This window comes from Rhinolophus sinicus, chromosome 14 (assembly GCF_057876585.1).
Source record: "Rhinolophus sinicus isolate RSI-liver-muscle chromosome 14, RSI-T2T, whole genome shotgun sequence".
Classification (NCBI taxonomy): domain Eukaryota; kingdom Metazoa; phylum Chordata; class Mammalia; order Chiroptera; family Rhinolophidae; genus Rhinolophus; species Rhinolophus sinicus.
This window is the reverse complement of record NC_142514.1, coordinates 40096564-40113623: the sequence shown is the minus strand read 5'-3', so window position 1 is coordinate 40113623 and position 17060 is coordinate 40096564. Positions and strand designations below refer to the sequence as shown.

The 17060-nt window shown below is 37.3% G+C and overlaps 1 long non-coding RNA gene across 1 annotated transcript in view; it reads left to right on the top strand.

Annotated features, from left to right (window-relative positions):
• The window catches only part of LOC109453222 (uncharacterized), a 136989-nt gene extending 127881 nt beyond the window's left edge, over window positions 1-9108 (top strand). Inside the window, exon 4 of the long non-coding RNA XR_012497733.2 lies at window positions 9046-9108. This is a non-coding gene — a long non-coding RNA (uncharacterized LOC109453222). The remainder of the gene's footprint in view (window positions 1-9045) is intronic.
• The last annotated feature ends 7952 nt before the right edge of the window (window positions 9109-17060 follow it).

The window sequence follows — 17060 nt, the reverse complement described above, 5'->3', positions numbered from 1 at the left end:
ACTTCAGCCATCAAGTGCAAGGGCCTAATATTACCTGCTACTAATCAAGTTAGCCTTGCTGGGCTTGCGTGTTGTTTGTGGGGCTCTTAAAACCTCAGGCCCTCTGCTGGATGTGGAGGGCTTCCAACAACATAAACTGGCAATCAAATATTGTCTTTAATCACCAGATTTCTTTGGGTCAGGCCTCTCCTCTGGTGGCTAGCTCTCAGTGGTAAGCCACTTAATTAAATGCCTCTCCCAAATCAGAAACATGAACTGCTACCAACACCAAGGAACCATACTTCTTTACAGACACTCCTGCATTGCCTTCAGAGAGGCCAAACTTCAGAAATTAAAAGGACCTTAGATCTCATCCAGGACTGTGGTTCCTAAAGGCCAGTCCTCAGCTCAGGCTTGGACGTGATAGCATTTGCATCCATCTCATCAGCTGAATATATTCATTTTACAAGATTTTATCCTTTTTTCTGTTCTTTCATGAAATGATAGCTTGATAGTGATAATAGTATGGTAGTTTACACACACACACACACACACACACAAACAAACACCCCACACCATACCACACACACACACACACACCACCCCACACCACACAATACCACACACACACACACCCCACATCATACCACATACACACCCCACACCATGACACACACATACCCCACACCATAACACACACAATCTCTGAAGTCACAAATTCTGGGAACCAGTTTTATAGGTAGGGAAAATAAAACTGTTGAAACTCATGTGATATGATTTCCTTGAAATGACATAGTCCATTATTTAAAGTACAGGAATCTACTGATTAACAGTAGATCTATTGATTAACAGTTTAATGCCAAATGAGGAAACAGAATTACATACAATGAGAACAGTAATTTTCACATTCCCAGCTTCCACAGTTATTTTGCTAATGCAGAGCCAATGTGCTTTGTCATTGTCTTGTATTTTGGCTGAAGGAAAGTTTATATATACCATCAGTGCTCGTGCATTTCCCACTTACCCTTAAAAACAAACAAACAAGAAAACCAAAACATAGTGCCCAGAAGGACTTTATAGCATGTTGGGAAGGCAGTTATGGATAAGGTTGGTACTTGTGCTGTGTTAGGACTTGGGCTTAAATCTGGCTTTGTTATTGGCTGTGTTACTTAACGTCTTGAACCAATCTTATCTGTAAAGCTCTTCTCTACCTGCTAAGCTTCGTACAAGGATAAAGAGAATACAGAGATGAAAATGCTTTGCAAACTGTATTATGCTCTACAGATTGAAAAAACTACTATTGGTGGTAAAAACTTCAGAGATTCTGAAGTTGTGTGTGTATATATGTTGGCAGGAGAAACAAGGGACTGCACTCACTGGCATAAACCTCAGTGCGAGCATCCCTTAAATTTTGCAACCTGGGTACCTTCCTGCCTCACTCTGGCCCAGCCCGGAGTATTTTCTTGGGTGAGGTGGCTCTCTTCAGGTGAGGGCAAGTCCCAGACAGAGATTTAACTCAGAGATATCTGCTGCCCACATTTCTAGCAGATGAAGGACTGTGTGCTTTAGTCCTGGAAGGGGAACTCGGGCAGCCCACCACAGCAGACACCAAGCCGCTGCAAAATTTTGGCAGTGTCTTATAAAGTTAAAATACACCTACCCTATGACCCTGTAACTTCATCTTTAGGTATATTTTCAAAAGCAAATGTCCACAAAAATACTTACACACAAATATTCAGAGCAGCTCCAAACTGGAAACAGTTTGGTCTAGCAACCCTTAAATGGAGAAACAAATTGTGATATATTCATACATTTCGGAACTGCTCAGCAATGAATGAATTTCATGGATAAGTGTCTCAAATACTGTGCTAAGTAAAGAAAGGAAAAGGTGGATAAAAACTAGTACATTCTGTACAATTCAATTTATAAGAGGTCCTAAAGCAGACAAACTCTAGTTTACTACAGAAAACAAATTTTAGAATGACTGCTTCTGACATGGGCAATTACCTGGTAAAAAGGCAGGAGGGGAACTTTCTGAGCTATGAGGATATTCTATATTATGAAAGAAATATCAGTTATACAGGTGCCACCTTTGTCAAAACTCATCTTATTATGCACTTAATCGTGTACATTTTACAAAATATAAATTTAACTTTAAAAAGAAATCTTTTTTTTTTTTTTTTTTTTTTTGTCTAAATGGAAAAATGCAAAATTTTAAGGATTCGGATCCTGTCAAGAGGTTACTATTCACATGAAAAGGATTTTAAGGCATTTCTCACACTGTTAGAGAACAGGCACCACAGAGAGGCTACTGGCTTCAGATAAAGATAGATATTGACTACAGAGAGGATACAGTACATAGGCCAGACAGTGACGGTATTGCAGGACCAGGGAAATAGAGAAGGATACTGTCCCCAGGATAAAAAGTAACCGGTGTTAGACATTTTACAGGATGTCTCTGTATGGCTCCTAATGCCTTCAAGTACAATTGATACAAACTTGGTATTTAAACTTTGACCAATTTTAGATGACCATGGAAATTAAAAGTCTGCTTGATACCAAAATGACACCCTGGTAAAATAAAGTGCCATAGAACTTGAATAATGCCTATAGAGAAATTCAGAACAGGCTGGATAGTGGACTCTTTTTGGCTCTAAGTCAGTAGTTGTTGTGTTTTGTTTTTGTTTTTGTGTTTTTTTGAGAAGCTGCCACGGTTGCTGTTAGATTTGTGTTTTCCTAACCAGGATGACTGATGTTGTAGCAACACAGGGCATAGCCACGTACTTTACAATTATCTATTGTTGAACAGGGTAGAAATCTCCCTGGGACAGAGCCGTCTCTATTGTCGCAAGAACAGAGAATCTTACAATTTTAGAGGGGAAATGACATCTTGCTTTTCTAGGAGCAGCACTCACAGTAGCTGAGAGAACAGGACTTACTTTTTTCTTTTTTTAATTGCTGTTTGTTTTAGGTGAGATTCTCTGCTAGAGCTGTGGAAATGACTCCTGTATACTCACCTTTCCCTCCTTCATCTTTTTTTTTTAATTTAATTTTTAAATATTAGTTTCAGGTGTACAAAACATCATAATGATAGACATTTACACCCCTCACAGAGTGATAACCCCCTTCAACCTCTGACATCGTGTATAGCTATTACAGTACCGTTGACTATATTCCCTATGCTGTACTTTACATCCCGTGACTGTATACATATAATTATAGTTGACATTCAATATTATTGTACATCAGCTTAGGTATACAGTGCAGTGGTCAGGCATCTACACAATCTATGAAGAGATCCCTGGTATGTCCAGTATTCATCGGGCATCTTACATAATCTTTACAGCATTATTGATTATAATCCCCATACTGTATTTCACATCCTCTGACTATTTTGTGACTACTAATTTGTACTTTCTAATCCCTTCACCTTCTCACCCATCTCTCAACCCCCTCTCATCTTAAATCAGTAGTTTTTTTGAGTCAATTCAAATATTACTATTGTCTGTACTATGTCATATATAACTGTTCTTAAATTTACCACATGAAAAACAATATATAGTTTTAATCAATAATGTTTGGTCACTCTCAAATAATCCACTCTAAGGAATAATTCCAGGCAAGTCACTGATAAATAAACTTTATTTGATTATTCTAATAAAGATGGAGGACAAAATCACACAGTTTTCCTTACATAATGTAATTTCACAAGGCCGGTTTATGCCAGAATTTATTCATTGGTGTTGCCTGTATTTTAAAGAATTTTAATTTAATAAAGTTGAAACCAACCAAAGATAGAATATTACAAAGAATTTCCCAAATTTCATCAAGTTCTCATCCTACAAATTGCCTTAGTTTATCTCTTGCTGTTAGTGGCTCTGAGAGTTCTTTTCAAACTAATCATGACTGTATTTCTATGGTAAAATTGGGTGAAGGGAGGGAGAGAGAAGTGATTTGTCTAAAAGCTTTATACAAAAATGTGCCCCAATGTTAATAAGCGTTAGAGTTCTGATTGGTCAGTGGTCAGCTCCATTTGAAAATGTTACCCTTTCATAATTTTTTTTTTTTGCTGATTATATCAGAAATTTTTATTTACTTTCCATTTATTAATTCATTCAAACTTTTATGCGTAAAATACTTATTGAACACCTACTATGGGCCACATGTCAGCATTTGATACTAATATGACATAAAGAAAAATAAAATAAGCCATCATCAGCTGAATTCAAGGAGCTTACATTCTATTAGATGAGATAAATCCGAACATAAGGAAATTAACACAACGTTAATTTGCTTAAACACATTTCTGTTAAGGTTACTTTGAAAAATGGTGTTGGAGCGGAAAGCACAAAAAGTAAATGTTAGTGTGAGTTGGGAAGTGGCCTGATGTAAAGCTTAACACCTACCTCATTCATTCTTTCATCTCAATCCCCAGTTAATTAGTAGCTTGGATTATTTATGATTTAGCATTTACCCTTCTTCTTTCACCCTCAATCTTTTCTTACAGCTCTCCTAAGTATTTCTGAAAAATAGAACACATACTCAAATCAAAGGGTTTTGCTACTAAATTTAACTGGGAACACTATTATTTTCATGTGTGGCCCATACAGTTGGCAAAATCTTCTGTTTGGATGTTATGAGATCTCAGATTTAGCTCTAGCTCTCCACTCGATTTATGGAGACTGACACTGAGGGGCAAGCTTTCCATCAGTCTTCATCTAGGCAACAGTAGTTGTCTGGATACAAAGATCCCATCATTCCTGGTGTTCCATTTTCTGTCTTTAAAGAATCCAACTGCTTTATCAGTAGCTGCTGGTCTGCCTTTCAGTGCCCGACTGTTCCTGCATTACTTATTCTGAAATTCTCAGGTTGCATACTGTGAGACGCTCCCTTACTTAACCAGAGAGGGAAAGTTTATTTCTTTAAGCTCTCAGTTTTCATTGTTCTTTCTTTCGCTTGGATGTTTCCCAGTTTATGCCTTTACTTCCAGCCATAGGCTTATTACTAGTCTCCAAAGGAGATTTTTTTTTTTCAACCCAATCTACTGTTTTCTTGTCCTTTCAATTTTTTTTTTCCATAGCACATTTGATAAAAATAATAATTGCAATCAATCAGGCTCAGCCTATGTGCTAGTTGTTTTACATACAATGTATTTAGCTCTACCAGCAATCCTGCAAAGTAGGCATATTATTATGCTGGTTGAATAGTAAGGAAACAAAACTTATAGAGGTTAAATAACTTTTCATAAAGTGAACAAAATGGAGAACCAAAATTGAACCCCAGACCTCTTGACTCCAAATGTTAGACTTTTTCCAGGTTACCATTTTGCTTTTTCTTGAGGAATACCTGTTTGTTAAATTAATACTTAAATGAACATGTGGAATCTCCTATATATTTTGTGTTATAGTAAAATCCTAAAAGAATCTATAGTTGGTAACTGGTACTAGACTTTCTCACTGGCCATAAGCAACTAAAAAAACTGAACAATATGCATGATTCATCTGTTTTCAGACATTGGGCAACATGGAATTGTGCTCCATGAGAGAAAGTAAACAAATGAGGTGAGCCCCACAATCAATTCAGCTTTCAGCCTGGAGGCATTCTTTGGAATGTGGAACAGGGAGGGGGAGCTCTCAAACCAAGTTTTATAACTTCAATTAGTTGAAGAAACAGATAGACATTTAAGGAGAGCCACGTGACTTGAATTGCAGAATAGAGTACCATAACAGAGGGTGGTAAGCCCAGAAAGAGGTCCAGAAATATGCATAAGGGGCACCTTGAATGTGGCTGAATACTATCTTTGGCATGAATACAGTGGGACTCTCTAAGGTTATGCAAAGAGTAAGTATTCAGTAAAGAATATGTTCCAAGGAGGTATAAATCAAACAATTCATGGAGCCCACAAAGAGCTGGGAGTTCTGAAGAGCCAGAGGACAGAGACCTTGTCGAACATCTAGGACATTCTGTAAATACCCAAGAAAGTTCATGCCATAGTAGTAGAGTGAAGGATAGTCTTACTGTAGACTTCCCTTAACGAAGTTTAAAAACAAGCCTTGAAAGTATCGGTGTGATTCACAAGCAAATTAAGTGCCTGACAAAACAAACTTTCACACTGTTTAAAGGAAGACAATAAAATCCAGATATTCAATAATGTAAAACTTATAATGTCCAGGATCCAATAAAAATGTACTAGACAGGCAGAGAAAAAGAAAAAATGTCACCCATAACTGGGAGAAAAGTCAATCAGTAGAAATATAAAATTATATTGACTGTCAACAGTAATTGAAAAATTAAAAAGGGGGGAAAAGTGAAGGGGAGGAACACGTTCAAATTTCTCAGTATAGAACAAATAAGTCATGGGGATGCAATACAATAGCATAGATAATATAGTTAACAATATTGTGATAATGTGGTACAGTGTCAGATGGTTGCTGGACTCATGGTGATCGCTTCTTTATGTGTATAAATGTTGAATCACTATGGTGTATGCCTGAAACTAATATAATATTGTATGCCTGCTATATTTTAATAAAAATCTTAGAAAAAAAGAAATAAACCCAGAAGTTACCGAGATGATGGAATTAAGAGACTCTAAAACTGCTATTATAAATATTTTCAAGGATTTAAAGAATAAAAGAAATCTATGAGTCATGAAATAAAAGATATAAAGAGAACCAAATGGAAATTTTAGAGATGAAAAATTTAATATCTTAAATGAAATATTCACTCAATGGGCTTAATAACAACAAAAGATTAACAAGCTTGAAACTATTCAAGTGAGAACATAGAGAAAAAAGAAGCATAAGAAAATAGAAAATAAACAGATCCTCAATAAACTTGAGAAAATATAAGATAATTTAATAGTTATGTAATTAAAGACCCAAAATGGGGTGGTAGGTGGTGGCAGAAAAATTGTTTAAAGAATTGCTAAAATTTTGCCAATCTGGATAAACACACAAAAAAAGAAAAAAGACACCAAAAAGGAAAAATCCATTGTAGCCAAATTGCTGAAAACTGGCAATAAGGAAAAAAAATCTTAAAAGCAGCCAGAGTAAACGACACATTACATACAAAATATTAAAAAATAGAAAAAACACTGTTATAGTAAAATCCTAAAAGAATCTATAGTTGGTAACTGGTAATAGACTTTCTCACTGACCACAAGCAACTGGAAAAACTGAGCAATATACGCGATTCATCTGTTTTCAGACATTGGGCAACATGGACATGTGCTCCATGAGAGAAAGTAACAGAAACAATGCAAGACATCATCAGAAACAATGCAAGACAGAAGACAATGGAACAACATCTTTACTGCCCTAAAATAAAAATATTGTCAAACTAAATTTCTATATCCAGAAAAAATATCCCTCATAAATGGAACGCCAAGAGACTTCCAGTTTTTGGTGTGACATGTAAAAACCTTGGAAGTTCTCACTTTTGTTTCACAACAAGAAAAAAAGCCGAACGAACTGAAAATCAACAACTCTTTCTAGGTTAATAAAAGATTTGAGATTGTAGGGCAAGACACAACTCTGAAATTGAAGAGACAGGTATGAATACAAAGAGTCACAGTGCCTGGGAGATACAGCCCAGGAACAGAAGCCTGGTCCTGGACCCTCTACCACTTACTACCACGTCAACTAGGCTACTGTATATCCTGTTTCTCTGAAAATAAGACCTAGCCGGACAATCAGCTCTAATGCGTCTTTTGGAGCAAAAATTATTATAAGATCCAGTGTTATATTATATTATATTATATTATATTATATTATATTATATTATACCCAGTCTTATATTATAGTAAAATAAGACCAGGTCTTATATTAATTTTTGCTCCAAAAGATGCATTAGAGCTGCTTGTCCGGCTAGGTCTTATTTTGGGGGAAACACAGTAATAACAGATGGTTACAGCTAAAGGAATTGCAAGCCACAGACCCTATTTAAGAAAGAGTCTCTAAGGAAATCCAAAACAGCAGAGGAGACAGAAATTAGACATCAGATGAAATTTTAGCTTCTGACACCTAAAGCTACAGTAAACAGTAAACATAGACTAACTCCTGGCCAGATAAACATTAAACCTCATACTAGAGACCTATTTACTTCATTTCCTTTTACTTGATACATCATGTCGGGCTATTAACAAAAAATTAGAAGAGACACAAAAAGGAAAAAAAAAAATCTGAAGAGAAGAAGCAAACATCAGAACCAGACTCAGATATGGCAGAGATTTTGGAATAATTAAATTGGGAATTTAAAAATAACTACGATTAAAATGCTAAGGGCTCTAATGGAGAAAGGGGGCAACATGCAAAATTGAAAGGCAAAATAAAGACATTTTCAAACAAGCAAAAGATCACAGAATACGTCATCTTCAGGCCTCCATAATGAGAAATGTTAGAGGAAGTTCGTCACTCTGAAGGCAAATGACATCAGATGGAAACTGGGATCTCCAAAGTGAAACAGCATTAGAAATAGTGAATATAAGATAAGTTTCTTCTCAATAAAAAGTTATCTTTAAGAGAACACTGATACTTTAAAATAAAAAATAATAATAGTGTATTGTGAAGTTTATAATATATACAGAGATAAAATATATGATGAGTATCACAAAGTAAGGGAGAGGGAGAAATGGAAATGTGTTCTTATAAGCTTCTTACTTTATGTATGATGTAGTTTAATATAATTTGAAGGTGGACAGTGTTAAAGATGCACACTTTAAATTCTAATTAGCTACTAAATAAAACAAAAAAGCTTTTGATAATAAGTCAATAGGACAGATAAAATGTAACATTAGAAATTAAGCAATTAATCCAAAAGAAATCAGGAAAAGGGGATAAAAGACACCAAAAAACAGGTGGACAAATAGAAAGCAAATATGATGGTAGCATTAATCAGAACCATATTGATGAGTATTGCAAATGTAAGTGGTAAAATATATCCACACTTAAAAAGAAAATAAGCTGTGATTACTAACATATTTCATAATTTTGTACATTCATTGAATGTCAAAGTCACACTGATCTAAATTTAGGATCGCGTTCATCATTTCCTCTCATTTTTCAGGGCTTTGTGTAAGGTGCTGCACCAAGAGTGAGGAGGGCTAACAGTGAGGAGAAATAACAACAGGTAAGTTCTGGGTCTTTCCATTAGAGTGCTGGCCCACAGCAAGGGAACAGTGATAAAGATCAAGTATAGGATAAATGACCTGTTACCGAAACAAAGATCAGAGCCACTGTACTTATGTTCTTCTTGTATTTTATGTATATATTAATATATAGAGAGAGACCAATTCTTTTTCTTCCCTTTCTGTTACTCCTAATATTTGATATAAGGAGTATTGATGGCAGTTGCTTTTCTTTTCAGTTTTAAGGTTACAGAATTTCTAGATGGAATTCACTTATGGATATGGCAGTTGATGGGGCTTTATGCCTCCTCGTTTTTGAAAAAGATGAGAGAATCTTTGTTTGGAAAGCGTTTCTTCATATTATGTAGAATCATCGTCTGTTATTGATCCATGTTAAAAAGGGCTGAAAGGTGAGAGTGCATCTGTGCAGCTAAAGGATTGAGTTAAGCTGTTCAGTTTGCCTTTTGCTGTCTGCTGCCTTCCGTTCTTTCCATGCTCAGGTCTGTATCACAGCGGGCTACACCTGCAGACTATACTGCCCAAACTCCCTTGATGGAGGCTTTCTTGTCTATTTAACCAGTGGGAGGTATTAAATTGTAAAGCAGGGTTAGAAATGGAGAAAGGAGATGGGGAGGGGGTAAGGTCATTGCCCTTCTGTTTCTGCTTTTCGTGTTGTCTCTGGCAGAAATGTGTGTCTCTGTGCTGCAGCTGCCTTCCGTCCACCTAGCAGCAGTGGAGCTGGTGGGCGGTGGCTAATGAGTGCGGGGTCATGGGCTTCAGGGTGTCAGCCGGTGGGGCAGTCGTGACTGTCGACGCAGAAGCAGTAGCTTTGTCTCACTCAGCAGCCGCAGAGCAGGCAGCGAGTACACTCCTAGGCACTGCTGATACTACCTCCTTCCTTTTAAAAGTGCCTTCAGCTCTATGGGTGGTAGCAACTTCTTGAATTACTAATCTCTGAGGATATTTACCCTGTAGGCTTCCTTTGCCTTCAAATGTTTTTGGAACCAAGTACCTGCGTTACCCTTACCCCGAACAGCCACATCCCCTCTTTGAAATCACTAGTGTGGATTTGATATTCCTGACAAGACCCTGATTGATAGAGGGGACATGAGAGATTTAAGGTCCTTCTAAAGAATTTCTTAATATCTCTGCAGTAGGACAGACCAACTGGTTGAGATACTTAGCACAACTCTGTCTCTTTGGCCACACACACATCCTGCCCCCCGCAACTTGTTCCACTCCTGGGTCTCTGAGTGTGTTCAAACAGATAACACACCTAGCATTCAAAAGATTAAAGTTGGGATGCATTTATTAGATACTGTTTTATATGATCTTAAATATTCCTTCTAGTCCTACTATTTTAGAACATTGGTTTTTACCCTGTGGGTTACTGTGAGATGCTATAGATTTTTTTTTGAGGGACCCATAAATCCATACACGCACAATAATTTGTGTGCTGAAAATATGTCTAGCATCTCAAAGTATTTGAATTTTTTTACATAAGTGTACATACTCCAATGATTATTAAAATACAAATTAATTTAGGCATTAAAGAATACACAGCTACTTTTATAACTGCATGTAAAAATTAACATAAACTAATAACACTATTTTTCTTACTATGGCAGGGGGTAGATCCAGAAATTCTTTTATGTTCGAAAAGGGGCACTTTTACCTGAAAGGGTTGGAAAACAAGACTAGAGAGCTGACTTTCAAATATGGCATAGTTTCAAACTGAAGTGCCTCAGTTTCAGAGTTCTAAAGACTGCAGTGTTTGGAGGATAATTATCTGGGACCCGTCTTTGATTAACAAGATTTTACTTATTTAAACTATAACATTACTAAGTAACTCAGATTTAATATGCTTAGGTTTCTTGGGAATTCCATAACAAATGGGCGTTTGTTGGCAAGATAATTAATTTTTTTGAACAAGTGTAGTTTCTGTTTCCTTCTCAAAAGGAGATTTTAATTCTACCATAAGAACCCAGGGAGAAACCTTTAAGAGCAGTAGTACGTTATGACGATAAGATGAGCTTAAGATCTAACCTCTGGGGTTTTTTTTTTTCCCCACTGTCAGTACAAGTGCTGCCATTTTGTGATGTGAGATTAAATAACATGGTTATTTCTGTCATAAAAATAACTAGTGACAATATATTGTGATTGAAAGAGGGAAAACTAATAGTTATTGGTGGCCTACAAAGTACAAGATACTGAACCAAGCCATACACACACAGGAACATAGGCACACGTGCAACCCCTCCTCCTCCAGCCCCACCTCCCAACTTTTATTTAACACAGGCCCCAAGAAATGCAAACTTTAATAGCTAGCACAGGTAAGACTTAAGTAGGTATTTATTTGGTTAAGAGCTAGATTTGACAAAGAACGCGTGGGCTTGAATGCCAGGTCCACCAATAATTATATGTGACCTTCATCTAACTACCATCTCTAGCCTCAGTTTCCTCATCTGTAGAATGGGAACAGTGATACTGCCTTTATCATAAGGTGGTTTGAGAATTAAATGAGGTAATGCATATGATGTATATAGCATAGTATCTGACACATAGTAACCACTCTAATAATTAGCTCCTACTATTTTTATCATAATCCATTTTCCTTAAAAATTAGTAGTAATAAAATTGATGTTTCCACCTCATTCTGTCACTAGTAACTGAAGTTGTGCAACTTTCAGGAAGTCACTTTAAAGTTCTGACCTTCAGGTTTTCTTGTCTGTGAAAAGGAGATAATAATTATTTCCAGGTCTCTTTCTCAGATTGTTATAATGCTCAGAGATTAGGAAGGCAAAAATGCTTAATGCACAAATGTGAGTTGTTTTATAATATATATTAAAAATATATATATATATACATATATTTTGAGAGCTTCACCTTCCTTAGAGTTCATCTGTTCTAAGATTAAAAGGTTTTGCTTTGTTTAAAGTTTTGATTTATTTACAGGTCCTCTTATATAATTTTGAGTCTCTCCAGGAAAGGGTGTGTCAGCTCTGTTTGAAACTCATTGCTGGTGTCAGTATTTCCTTCTTTTCCCAGAGAAATGCTCAGTTTATCAGTAGAGCAAACCGGACGCTTTCTCCCCATTTGTTTCTCCAGACAAAGGAAGGGACAGTCACAGTCTTGAGATGACATAGAGGATGTTTCTTGATATCTTCAAACTTGTCTCATTTGACAGGAGAGGCTGATTTATGCTGCCAGATCAGTTCTTTTAGTAAGAGCCCACTGGTCAGATGCTGCATTTCATTTAGTGATTTTCCAGGCAACTCAAATCTTTTATGGAAAGAGGTGGATCGTGGATACAAATATAAAGAAGCAAAAATAGCAACTTTCCTTTCAACTGAGTACAACGAGTTATTCAGCATAGCCAAAAGGAACTGAATTTGTGGATGATATCCCACCACATTATCTTTTAAATGATGAATATAAAGCTGGAAGATATGTTCACTTTGCAAAAACATGTCTGCATAATCTGTTAATCTTAGAATTCTGAAATTACTGTAATCTGTCCTTTTTCTCTACCTTCTTGGTTCAAGTACTCATCTTTTTTTTTTTTTTTTTTTTTTTTTTTTACCTGAGCTATTGCCACCATCTCCTAAATGCACCCTCTCAAATTGTCTAGCCCCATTACAATCCAGTGTCCACCTTGTTACCAGAGGGACATAGTTCAGATACAGATCTGAGCATGTTACTCTTTCAATTTCTCCCCATTCTGACACAACAAAACCACACTTTTTTGCATGACCGTGTTTACAAGAAGTATTGGCTCTCTATATTCCTGCGTTGCTTAGCATAGCACTGAAGGCCTTCAGTCTAGCTCTGTCTGCTCTTACACTTTCATCTTCCTCCTCCCTCTTCCAACTTTACAAATTCCCAGAAGTCTAGGATGTCTTGATGTTCCCCAAAGAAAGTTTAAACTTCCACACTTCCATGCCTTTTTACATTTTTCCCCCTCTCTTCCCTGCCTGGCGTATTTGTATCTATCTTTTCAGAACCAGCTTCCTTGTGCTGTGATTTTGTGAAGCTCTTGCCCTTCTCTCCGCCCCCACCCCACAGGCTCACTCCCCTGCCATTGTGCTTTCATAGCACCCTACTACTCACTAGTACTCAGGCGTCTCTGAGGGTGCTTGAGTATTAGCCTCAAGTACTTGAGTATTTGAGCACATGTCTGCTTCTCCCATTAGACTGTGAGTTCCTTGAGGGTAGAGACTGCCTGTCTTATTTTATTGTTTGAGTCATCAGTGCCAAATACTTTTCCTGGCCCAGAGTGTCAGTAGACTGTAATGGCTCAATGCTTAAACTACAGATTCAGGCAGACCGGGTAGGAAATCTGTTATTTACTAGTAGTATAATTTTGGGAAACTTACCTCATTCCTCTTGATTTTATCTTTTTCCCCTGTAAGAGGCAGACAATTACAAAATACCTATCTCATAAGGATGCTGTAAAACTCAAATGAGTTACTATAGGTGAAGCTTTTAGAGCAGTGTCTGGCTCAGCGACTCCGTACTCTTTATTAGCTATTATTATTTATTGTTTTTATTACTATTGCTATCTCCTATAATTGTTGGGAAGGTTACAAACATTGCTCATACACAGGAAGTCTTTAGTATAGTGTTAGGTTGGTGCAAACGTAATCGCGGTTTAAAAGGTTAAAAATAATTGCAAAAACTAAAGTTATCTTTGCACCAACCTAATAACTGGCAGAGAGCACAGGTTCAGTACAAATTAGATTTTGTTGTTTTATTATGAAAGATTGTTGAAGATATGAGTTTCCTGTTTTCTTCTCTGTTGCCCATTAGACACCATCCCTGGAAACTGCGCTATCTCCAAAATTTAGTATGTCCAAAATTAATCCCAGTCTTTCCCCTAAAACCAGCTTATATGAAAATGTTTTGTAACCACTTAAATACTTTTTTCTCCCTTCCTGCTTCCTACCCTCTTTCCTTTCTTCTTCTCTCCTTCTTTTTCTGCTTTCTTCCCCAATTATCCCGTTTTAGTCACCTTTCTCTTGGTGTTTTGAGCTATAATCCCTGAAATTACTTTAAATTCTACCTCTCCTTTCCCTAGACATGATCTTTTACTGATGCCCATGAGTTTGTCCAGAATGCATATATTTCTGTTTCCTTTCCCATTGCCACTTCTTTGCTGAGGTTTGTATTACCTGTGACCTGGGTCACTCCCTATTGTTTTGCAGCCCCTTTAGGGCAGGGACCCAGCTTCACCCCAGTATGAGGCACATAGTAAGGGATCAAAATGTTAACTGCCAAGGGGGCACAGAGGCATGGACATGAGTGGAGCCCACCAGGGAGCAATGGTGATCATGACATATTGGAGACGTCATGTCTCCTCTAGAGCGAAGAGTCGCTATATAGGAAAGAACCTGATGATTGGTTTCTTGTGGGAATCCTGGTGTTGCTGGACCTTCTGATATTTTAGGAGAAACTGCTAATCTGTTCATGAAATCTACTGATATATAAATAATGCAACTGGTTGAAATTTTAAAATCCCCAGTGCTTGGGCTAAAGAAGCCTGCTGGTCTGATTTGGCACACAGATAGAGAGGTTATGAGGCCACAAAAGGTGCTTAACAAATGTTACGAGAACAAACGAATCCAGGACTCATTCCCACTCTAGGCCTTTGTTCAATCTCTTCATGCCACCTGGATTTACCCCTCTTATTTAATCCCACCTTCAAAGCCCTGGGCATGTTTCTCTTCTTTCATACCAATTACTCTTACCAACTGAGAACCTACTCTGTCCCAAGCATTGAAGGTGAATAGATAATAAGGAAATGTTGATGATACAACCAAACCAGGTAGTTCACGGTAGTTGCAAATAGAAATAATAATGCTTACAACTATTTTGAAAAATCTTCTCTTCAGTACAATTATACTTGGAGGTTGATTTTAAGTTAAATCATATGTCAGTAATTAAACCCGAAGTATGTCACATTTTACGAGTGTCTAACTAGATTCCAGGTTCTTCAATGGCAAGGAGCTCACCTGAAACGTGATTTATATTCAGTGCTCCCATAGATCAGCAGATAGGTGTATAAATGACAACACATAATTACGTACAAGTCCATTAGGACTGCCAGTTGGTTAGTTATTGGATTTAGTTAGGAAATAGATCGTATTAATGTAAGATTCATCTAACAGTCTTTCAAGGTAGGGCTAAGGCCCTTGCGTTGCCCATGGATCCACTGATTAGAGCTTCCAGCTGACTCTGTTGAATGATTGTACTCATAAACGCTATAATTTTCAGTTCCTTTAAAGTGCAGCAAGCTATAAAAGACATTTGGAAGACATTTAGATGTCTAGGCTTCCTAGATTTTTATAATTTTCTTCTAGTCTTTTACAGTGGTCTTTTTCACCACTAAGTTGACACTAGTGTCTTTTACCGAGTTTCCTGAAAGAGTTGCTACATAGTTAATATCTGTATTTTCATAGACACAACAAATCCCTCTATAAAAATTCATATTTTATTGGTTTATATGATAATTAAGTTTTATACTTTCAGAAATACGACTAGAATAAGGAGTATAGGAACAAGTATAGCTGGCTTTTGATGAGTCTCTCACTGGCCTGGTGGGAGGTAAGCATGTTCTAGACCTGTCCACCAGCACTGGGCACCCTCTGTGCCATGGGCATGGCTCCATCTTTTACAAAATGAATGGAAGCTGTTGATTCTATCAGGTTCGTTATGTGAAGTTTCAGTTAAGTCGACTCTACTATTGATTACATTATGTAGCCTTCTTTAGGTTCTTGGCAATACCAATGATTTGTCACCCATTTATATGTTCAGTGTCATATCCAAGGGGCATGTGTTTATATTATCATACTCTCATCGCATCCTTGTGACATTTTCCCCTTTGGACATATGAGGAACATAGTTTTCAGATAGGTTGAAGTGACTTTCCTAAAATCACATAGCTTACAAATAACAAGAGTGGAGACTAGAACCCTGTCCTGGTCTGACCCAAGTCCAGAGCTCTTCCTTCTCTCCTAGGTGCTACCTCCCCAAACCAGGCTAAGTGAACTCCAAAAACCCCTTCAGCCCTAACGTGTTCTGATTCTGTGATATAGTAGCAATATCCTGTATACATCATCGATTCTACTGCTAAGAGCTAGCCATCCCTTTATAGCTCTGTGGCAACTGGCCTGACATGGAAGGCAGGAGATTAAGTAGAGGGCCAATTAGTTTCAGATTGGTTGGGTAAATGTTTCAAAACATCTTTGAGTTTGTCCCTCTCTCCTTTGATGAATGGCTCTTGCCTCTTTTTGACAGATTGATCTTGAGTGCTGGGTATTTTTCTCTCACCACATTAGCTGCCAGTTTTCCAGGCTATCCCCCCAGGAGTGAGATGAGGTGAGAGGTAAGTTGTTTGTAAGTATGACTTGACTGAGCTATGCAACCAGGCTGAACATTCAGAAAGCCCTTCTGTGCTTGGAGCCTGCTTTCATGTCTTGGAAATCCTGATTTATTTTAGGACAGGGAAAATCCGAGCCGGCTCGCAGAGTGGAAATTAAAATCTTAAAACTGTGCATGAAAATCGAATATTCCAAATGGCCTGGTTTAAACATCACCCTGCATCGTTGATCAAATGTAAAAATTCTTGAAAAGAAGCAAGAGGATTTATGAGTAGGTATAGGACTGGGGAGAGGCTTGGTGAATATTTATGGGCAACTTCAAGGAATTCCACTGACTGTACTTTAGTCTGCTTTGTACCCTCGAGTTTCTGCTTTGGAGATTTCGAGTCTGCAAATGCTTACGGATTGAAAAATATTTTGATTTGGCTGTATTCTGTTAACTCCTGAATTTTGGGGGGCAGGAGAGAGACTATGTGTACATTTCTCTGGACACATGTATCATATTGTATGTATGTGTGCATGCTTTTATTCCTTTAGATTTATGTCTGTGACTTGCTTGAGGACCTTTGCTTTAA